Raw genomic sequence first — 8,919 nt, 5'->3', positions numbered from 1 at the left:
AAACGCAGACATCTGAGGCAGAGCTGGAGCGGTTCAATGGTTTATTTATGAAACTGGAGGTACATAAGCTACAGAGTAATGAAGCAGACAAAGGTCAAAAAATGGAAAGCAGTCCAAAGAGGAGCAGGCAGGAATCCAAAGTCCAATAATCATGTACAGGGTCCAAGTGGCAGACAACCACAGGTTCAGGAACTGATTCAAATGGCTGGAAACCAAAAGCATAAGGCACATGGCAACTTTGATGATCTGGCAAGGAATGAGTGGGAAGGGGCCGGTTTGGTACGGCAGGGCCGATGAGCGAATTGGGAGCAGATGTGTAGGAGGGGGAGGCACTCAGGTGAGGGGGAAAGTACGGAAAGTCCGAGGGCGTGTGGAGGATTGATAGAGAATAACACTGATCAGAGACTGTATCTGGAGAGGAGGTAGAGAGAGAGACACTGTGACAGAGAGGACATTACCACAGTGTTCTCAGTGGCAGCTTAGACATACAGAATTATACAACAAACAGTTTTCAGTCAGCCAACTGTCATAGTTGAGCTGAACCCAAGATGCAGAGCATGAATTGACTCCTCTGTTTGTTTCACTCAGACTTGTCCTGCCACAGGGATTAAACCTCTCTGTAAGCGGCTTCAGACATTCACAAGGCATCTTGGTTGGAAAGACTGAAGTGGGGTGCAGAAAAGTGGCAGTGCCTGTGGCCACAAACAACATGGCCTATTGTCTTGCCCTCTACTGCCCTTGTGTGGTGATTATCAAGAGATACAGTTTTGAGGAAATTTACAAATGACCATACTTGAATACCGGAAGATCGCAGACAACTCTGTCCTCAGAAGTGATGTAATTGAACTAAGTACATTTAGTGAAGTGCTGCACTCAAATACAAATGTGATTTACTTACACTTTAGTCGAGTCTTGACTTTCTACTTCTACTCCACTAAACCTTAGAAGGAACTATTGTACTTTTTACTTCATCACATTTAGTTTCAAGCTACTTTAAGATGATTTTAGGTAAAATCTATGTAGCAACGACTTTGAATTAATACTTAATTTGATAATTATAATTTTTCATATATAAACATTTCATGGTTCCAGCTTCTCAGTTGTGGACATTTGTTGCTTTTCCTGTGGATTATTTTGATAATTTTAATGTAGTTTTGATCATTTTTACATTTGGACTAAACAAGAATTGGATTGGATCAGGGGTGTCCAAACTTTTTTCACTGAGGGCCATATACAGAAAAACATACAAAGGGCTGGGCCACTCACTAGAAGTGAGCTATGCTGTTGACTTTAATCCACTAGAGGTGATGTATATCGCCTCACCTCTAGTGGATTCAAGTTGGCAAAATCAATCAAATGTAGGTAAATTCTGCTTGATAAGTGAATATGATTCAAGAAAAAAAAACAGCCTTTCCATTAGTGGGCTTTCATTTAATAGTTGTGGTACAAGCTGGTCTTTGCCTTGTATGCTCTTGTTCAGTGTGTTAACGTGATCAGTGAGATCCACTAAAAATGACAACCAGAGAGGGTCACTGAGCTCATGAAGAGGTCGCTCCTTCTCTCTTCAAAACTGGTCGATATCTGATCTCAGGAAATAAAACCGCTGCAGCACAGAGCCACGACTTAGCCAGCGCACATGAGAACGGTAGAGCAGCCCCCCAGCATCAGCATCAGAGAGGGAAGCTTGAAATAGTCTGTGTTAGAGCCCTGGTGCTCAAATCAACAGCCTTACCTCCACTTTCTTGCCCCTCGGCGGACACCGTAGAGGCCATTCCTTCGCGCTCGCCTGTCCCAGCTGGAGCCCCATGTACCTCCACACAGCTCGTCCCATTTAAGTCCCATCATGCCAACTGCATCTGGCACAGCTTCAAAAACATCCTCACCCGTCGTGGTGCTCTTTAGCCTGCTAAGATCAAGCAGCTCCTCCGTAATGCAAAAGTGATCGTCATTAGTTTTTAGCTGTGCTCTCATCGCACACCACGTCTGAAACTTTCTACACTCACTTGCTCTCTTACGTTTCCTTAATTCTGAATTTTGGGTCACCTGTAGCAAATTTCTTCTTTGATTACTCATTTTATAGAGAAGCTGCCTCGTTCAAGACAGTTACTCCACCTAGCGGTGAGACTAAGAAGTACAATACAGTCCAGCGCACGATTCACGAGTTCAAACAGACAGCTCGGTCTCTACATTTTTAAAAAGAACATCTTTGTGATGTCACAAAAGGGCCACAAAAGGGAAAACTATTTGTTTATTCTTTATTGAATTTGATATTTCCAACCCATTATTGCTGTCTGGAAAATAAACAGATAAACAAACTCAAAAATGGCTCAAGGCCCAAAAAGTTCAAGTTTCTCCCTCACAGAGCGACAAATTTACATTCAGCCCACACTTATATCACACATCATAGTCTGTATCTTCTTGCCCCAGTGTGCCATTGGTGATATTCCAAGATTACTTTAATGCCTGAACCATTCCTTTAAATGCAATGTTTTTCATAATTTTTAACATAATTTTAAAGACCTTTCTTTGTTGCCCAAACCGCAGTTTGATATATTTTGTATGAACACCTCAAGGTTTGACTCGAAACCTCTTTGGACTTGAACAGTGTTTCTCCACACAGCAGCAGTTTGTGAAGATGAAGCTGCCGAAGGGTGTGTGAGGTTCAATTTGGACCAACCTACAAATAGAAATTCAGCAGAGATCTCCAAATCTACCATGACAGTGCAGTCCGGAATAAACTAAAAAAAAAAGGCTCAAGGAAAGGTTTGGATATTTGATATGAGTCTGTATTAGCTGACAACAATCATGTTTGAATCGCATTTTCTTCTCTTCCACTAATGAATAATTTTCAACTAAAAATCACACTTGAAGTTTTTCTTTGAGGATGTCTCTCTGTCGTTCTCCATGACGTTAAAGGATAGATTTACATATTTCCCACTTTGTCTTAAAACAATATTCAGGAGCCCATATGTACATAGAAATAAGTTTTCTCTCTATTCATACTGGCCAGTACAATGTTTTTTTTTCCAATGTAAGTGACAGGGTACAAAATCCCCAGCCCTCATTCTGTGTAAAAAGACATTTAGCTGAATCTTAGCTTTTTAACTTTTTCCCTCTTTGCATTTCCCCAGACAGTTTTTCTCTGCTGAGCTTTACTGGAGGGAGAGAAGCTCAAAGCAAGAGTTTTCTACTGAAGTTTTTTTTTTTTTTTTTTTACTTTGGGAGATAAGTATTTGATTTGTCTGACTCAAGCTGTTGGTGCCTCATTACTACCCAATAGATTTTTGCACAAAGCGAGGACTGTGGATTTTGTATCCCATCATTTACACTGGAAGCAGGTTAATAAGAGGTCTCTTTATGTCCAGTATGAATGATTACGAATGAATAATGATAATAAATAAGAAAAAACTGTGTCAGTATACATATGGGCTGCTGACTTTTGATTGAAGACACATTTGAACAAATACGACATATGACCAGTAAATATGGATGTACATTTAAAGTCTAATTTGCCCAATAATTCAGATACAATATGTGATCAAAGGTGATCATACTAATATTTAGTGTTATACTCACTGTTGATCTCCATATCATCACCTTCTGCCAACCCAACTTCGGCGTGTGACGTCATCCACTCCACCATAGCCCGGGCACAGACTCTACACCTGAGTGCACTTACTGCTATCTCTGTCTTCAACAATGTCACCATGGCAAAGGCACTGCCCAACTTCATCTAGTGCGTGAACTGTTTCACCAGAGAGGAGAGGACCCTGGACTCTGGACTCACCTCATTATTATTATTATTGTTATTATTATTATAATTATATAATACAGCTCCTCACTCGGAGTGTACATGTTGTTATATATTATTGGTGGTAGTAGTGGTATTATTATTATTATTATTATTATTATTATATAATGCATCTCCTCACTCTGAATGTACATGTTGTTATATATTATTATTATTAGTAGTGGTATTATTTGTATCATTACTTTATTCTTATTCTTGTTCTTTTGGAGCTGTGTGTAACAAAAAGCAATTTCCCCCTGAGGATTATTAAAGTAATTCTGATTCTGATTCTGATTCTGATAGTAACTCCCAACCATTGGTTACTGTCTAAAACATGAAACAGTAAAGTCGTTGCCTCAGCAGAAACATGAATCCATGGCACTGACATCACGACATCTTTTGATCAAGGTGCATAGCTCAGCATGAGCTCGTGAGCTATAGATCAAAACCAGTGTAGGGGTTACACTGAAATAATAAGGAGCAAAGTAAAGATGGAGCCTGCGATGAAGTCAGTGACTACAGGACATCAGCTGTGAAAAAGGGGGAACAGATCATCTGTGCAGCCTGTACATCTTTGAGAAATGTCGAAAAGGTGGACTACCATCTGCAAAGACAAGAGGGACTAAATATAAGCTAAACAAGGTCTTTAGAACAGTCTTTAATCAACATGTAGGATAACCATCATCACTAACATGTGACAGGCAGGAGGAGAGGTTTTTACAGGAACAGCGTCTTCTGTCTCCACTCAGGATATTCACTGATGGCTACGCTGATAAAAGAAGAGCCATGTGTGACGGGGCTTATTTTGAGCTTTGAAATCAGACCGGTGCTGTGACACCTTCAGATGAGCCATCGTTAACAGCTGCTGTGTCATAGTCTGTTCCCCCATCAGCTAGTGCGTCCCATAGCGGTGCCCTGGAGATCTTCACTATGCTGAGAGCACCTTTCCAGTTTTAAACTGGTTTTCTTTTCACTGATGTTCATGGGTGATCATGTTTATTGCTGAATCTATGAAAAACACAACATAAAATATAAATATAACATTTTAAGTGTTAAAGCTCTGTGTATAAGTAGGTTTGAATTCAACTTTTGTGTTAAGTGTTTGGAGTCTTTACATGAGTAAGATAAGGTAAGATAAGATAAGATAAGATAAGACAGAACTGTATTAATCCAGAAGGAAACTGTTATGCAGCAGTTGCAGTACAATGTGGGACTGAGTGCAAATATAAAGTGCAAGTCCAAAATATACACAATGCCAAAATTACTAAAAGCTCTATGGTAAAAATCAATTAACTTAGCTTATCAATTAACTGTGTGAAACCTGTGTATGTATGTGATTAGTTAATGACAGTGGATTTGCACAAATACACGTATTACTCCTTTAGCTTTTAATGGCTACATTTTCGAAACAAGACGCCAGTTTTCACGGATTGCACGTCAAGTTGCAGTGTTTGAGTGATCACTGATCCATTTAACTCGGTCATTGACATGTAACCTCCAGTTGATAGCTAGTTAAAACTTCAGGTCCCACCGAGATTTGAACTCGGATCGCTGGATTCAGAGTCCAGAGTGCTAACCATTACACCATGGAACCTCTTACGGTCCCCCGAAATAGAGTCAAAGCGAATTTCAGATTTCATAGTTTGTCATTAATTGTTTCATTTTCTGTGATTTTAATAATCCCGTTAAACTATTCATTGGTTTAATGTCTTTATCCACTCTCACACGTGTGGTCACTCTTTCTGCCCCCTGGCGGCCAATAGGAGGAACAGCAGAGTTTATCTCAACAAGTCTGCTTTTGTTTCACTTCCCTTATTTACAATAACTCTTAGCGGGAGTTTTTTATTGTTCTCACGGAGTGATGAGGGATCACTGAACGTCATTTCAATGCGGAGTTTAATAATGTGCCCACTGTGAAGCCTTATGAACTGTGATTAAGGGCCACAGCCTGCAAAATCAGGCTTAACTCTTAACTCATATTGTGGCTTGGTATTGGATACGTTTGTCTTCAGAGAGGGTGAACAATTCACACTAAAAAATGATGCATACTCTGAGATAAGTAAGTAGTCCAATGATGAATAACCCTGCAATTGGCCTGTGTCATGAAATATTACTGTTTCTGCATCATTAGCTGGTATCAAATAAGTCTTTCCCCAGTTCAAAAGTGATGACTGCACTTCTGTGAATTTATCATCAGTATCACCCTGCTAACCTCTCCTCAGCAAGTAGGCTGAGAATTTATGGGCACAGATGATACTGTTACATTCCTCCTTGATTATGACAGCTGAGTGTGATATTTTAAAACAAACCACCACATAATACAAATAAAAAAAGGCTTTTCAGATAAATGTCTGTCTAGTACAGCTATCTTGTCAGCGACAGTTGAGATGCTACTGTCACAGAGTGCTTGCATAATCATGGTTACAGTGTTTTTTTTTACTGTCTTAAAGAGGAAGAAGCCATTTCCCAAGAAAGAAAGCTTTGAACTAATATGGAAACAACTGTCCACAGTGTTATCTCAGAGTCTGCCTCTTCACACTGACCTCTCTAATTAGATTCTGACAAATCTTTTGTCTATATAATAAATGTTACCAACCTACACTGTTAAAGGGCTTATTTGTGTGGAGTTATACGTGTCCATTTCAGGTACATTTTGATCTGAATGAGAGCAGTTAGAGACACAGAGGAGGTGAAAATGATCAGCCTTAGCGGGATGAATACTGATTATGCATTAAGAATAGCTCAGTAAAGATCCAGCTCTGGTCTGATGGATCCTCACAGTTCCTGTCACAGGACGTGACCGCAATAAAGATCTGCAGCTGAGCTCTGCTATGGACTTATTCACAGCAGAGTGCAGTCAAATGGTACATGTTCAATTAAGAGCACTATCAGTCAGAGCGCTGATTGAATTAGCGATGGCAATTAGTCGTCTGGACAATACAAACTTGAAGAGAGGCAGTCATGTGCCAGTCATTTCAAAAATGTTTCATGTTCACTTCATTTATCCTCACCCTGCATAAGCCTCCCACCTTGGCTCTTAACAGCCGACATCAGTATGGAGTGAAAGTGACAGGTTTCCCAGCAGCAGTATGGTCAGCATCCAGGTGCAGCCTCTTGAGAATAAACCAAAGGTGCAACTCTGTCAGAGCATTTAGAGGAATAACCTCTTCCCACTGGCATCCTCTGTGAAAAACAGCTTCAGCTCAAAGATATAGCTGACAGCTGACTGCGGCAGAAAGGATTATGCCTGAGGCCTGCATCAGTAAGGGAGAGTCCCTGCAGTTCTTCGTTGCCTCCGCATTATTTTACAACATTTCAACAATCAGCCTGGAGACGGTCCTACTTTGAATGAATACATTGCCCAGGTTGTTTTATTCAGTTTGCTGCACCTATTCTGTAAGAACCCACTGAGGATGTTTCTACATGGAATGAAATCTTTGATTCTTCGTTTAGAAACTGCTGATGTAGAGTTTTTCCTTTGCAGCTTGACAAAACAGCTTGAGGAGGGCTCTTTGTGCTCATATTGATTGCTGTACTGTTATTTGATGTTCTCTGTTACTTTGGTTTTGTAAAGGCGAGGACTCTGTCCTTTTCAATGTAAGGTGGATCCCTTCCCCATTTTCCTCAGTCTGTGAACTTTATTCAAATTATACTTGTTTGAGAGTTTAACTCAAATGAACTTTTATTGTGCACTTTTGTCTGCCTCTGTAACAAAGAGAATGAGGGTTTACTGATATTTAGGGTCTTGCTGTTTTTGGGTGCGTGGGTGTTTTTCTTTTATTGTATGTTGCCTTTGTGATGGTTGAATTTGTTGAAATATAATATAATGAAATGAAATTGCCTTGCGTTGGCAAAAAATGGATAACGTCTTTTTAAACTTAAAAATGTACATCTTCTGTTCCACTTTTTACACCAGAAAACTTGGCATAGAATTTTAACTAGTGTACGGTATGTAAATAGTGAATCAATTAAATGAAATTATGCAACAAACTCTGGGTAACTTCAGTATTCCACTCATTGCACTGACATTGGAATAAGAACAGAAGAGAAGAAATGTGTTTTTTCCTACTGTTAGGATTCATTTTACACCTAAAATGTAGATGTATGACAAAAGGAAAACAAATGGCTTTCCCTGAGACGGTTGTTGCTGCTAAATTTGAAATGATGGAGTGCTGGTGTGGCCAGATGTCGATGTGTCAGTGAGAATCTAGTAATCCAAGGAGCAGAGGAGGGAAATACAAGTTTACAATTTCATATTTAATGGCGACTATACTTTGCATTCAAACCTAATCAACATTGGTTCAGAACGGCTGAACAATGAGTCATGGCTCAGGAAATAAGTAATGTCTTTTCTATCACAGTGGACTCAGCTGAAAGGCAGCACCAGCTCCCCAGCAGCAGTAATCATAACTACATTTGAACACGAGTAGCACTTCCATCACCTTTTTAGTAGGATGTCGTGCTGAGAGGCATTTGATTTTCACACACTTTGAACTTTTCACCTTTCAGTCCTCGTCCTGCTCTCAATCTGACATCTTATAGGTTCAAGTACATCTCTGTTTTGCTGGTGTCTTTAACACAATCTACTCTGAGCTGTGAGATATCACAGCAATTATTTCTGTGTTGAGAGGATAGTCAACAAGCTGCAAAAGACCAGACCCCTCGACTACTCACCTTGCTGCAGTGTGACCTCGTCTTTTCTTGCCCCTCTTTCTTCCTTCCTCTCTCTGAAGTACACGGCTGTATTTGGTCCATTAGCTCTTTGACTTACTGGCAGCATTTCCTTTCAGCAGGGCATCACTCAGGCCTTGTTGGCTGTCGGCAGGGCAGCATGTCCATCATCTGTGGTGCTCGGGAAACCTACTTCTCCTCTGCTGTAGTGAGCTAGTTCACTGCAGCTTCTCCCCCTTCCCGTAATATCATCCAATTGCAGTAAAGGCAACTTTCTAATTTTTAATTTTAATTCTAATGTAATTGGACTGATGTGATAACAAATAAGCAGCTTTTTAATGTTATAGCTAGTCCAAGTCATCTCATAATTTGTACATACAATTATTGTAAGAATAAACTGGCCAGAAATGTGCCTTACAGAACATCTTCACAAACCTTTAAAACCATACAATGCTGTA

At 40.0% G+C, this 8,919-nt stretch overlaps 1 protein-coding gene and 1 non-coding gene across 2 annotated transcripts in view; both read right to left on the bottom strand.

Annotated features, from left to right (window-relative positions):
- The window catches only part of ints14 (integrator complex subunit 14), a 121,142-nt gene that overhangs the window by 46,335 nt on the left and 65,888 nt on the right, over positions 1 to 8,919 (bottom strand). The window lies entirely within an intron of this gene.
- On the bottom strand, positions 5,313 to 5,384 carry trnaq-cug (transfer RNA glutamine (anticodon CUG)). The gene has a single exon. It is a non-coding gene; the product is annotated as a tRNA-Gln (tRNA).

This window comes from Pempheris klunzingeri, chromosome 5 (assembly GCF_042242105.1).
Source record: "Pempheris klunzingeri isolate RE-2024b chromosome 5, fPemKlu1.hap1, whole genome shotgun sequence".
In the NCBI taxonomy this organism is placed as follows: Eukaryota; Metazoa; Chordata; class Actinopteri; order Acropomatiformes; family Pempheridae; genus Pempheris; species Pempheris klunzingeri.
Note: the sequence above shows the minus strand (reverse complement) of the source record. Positions and strands in the feature narration are given on the sequence as shown.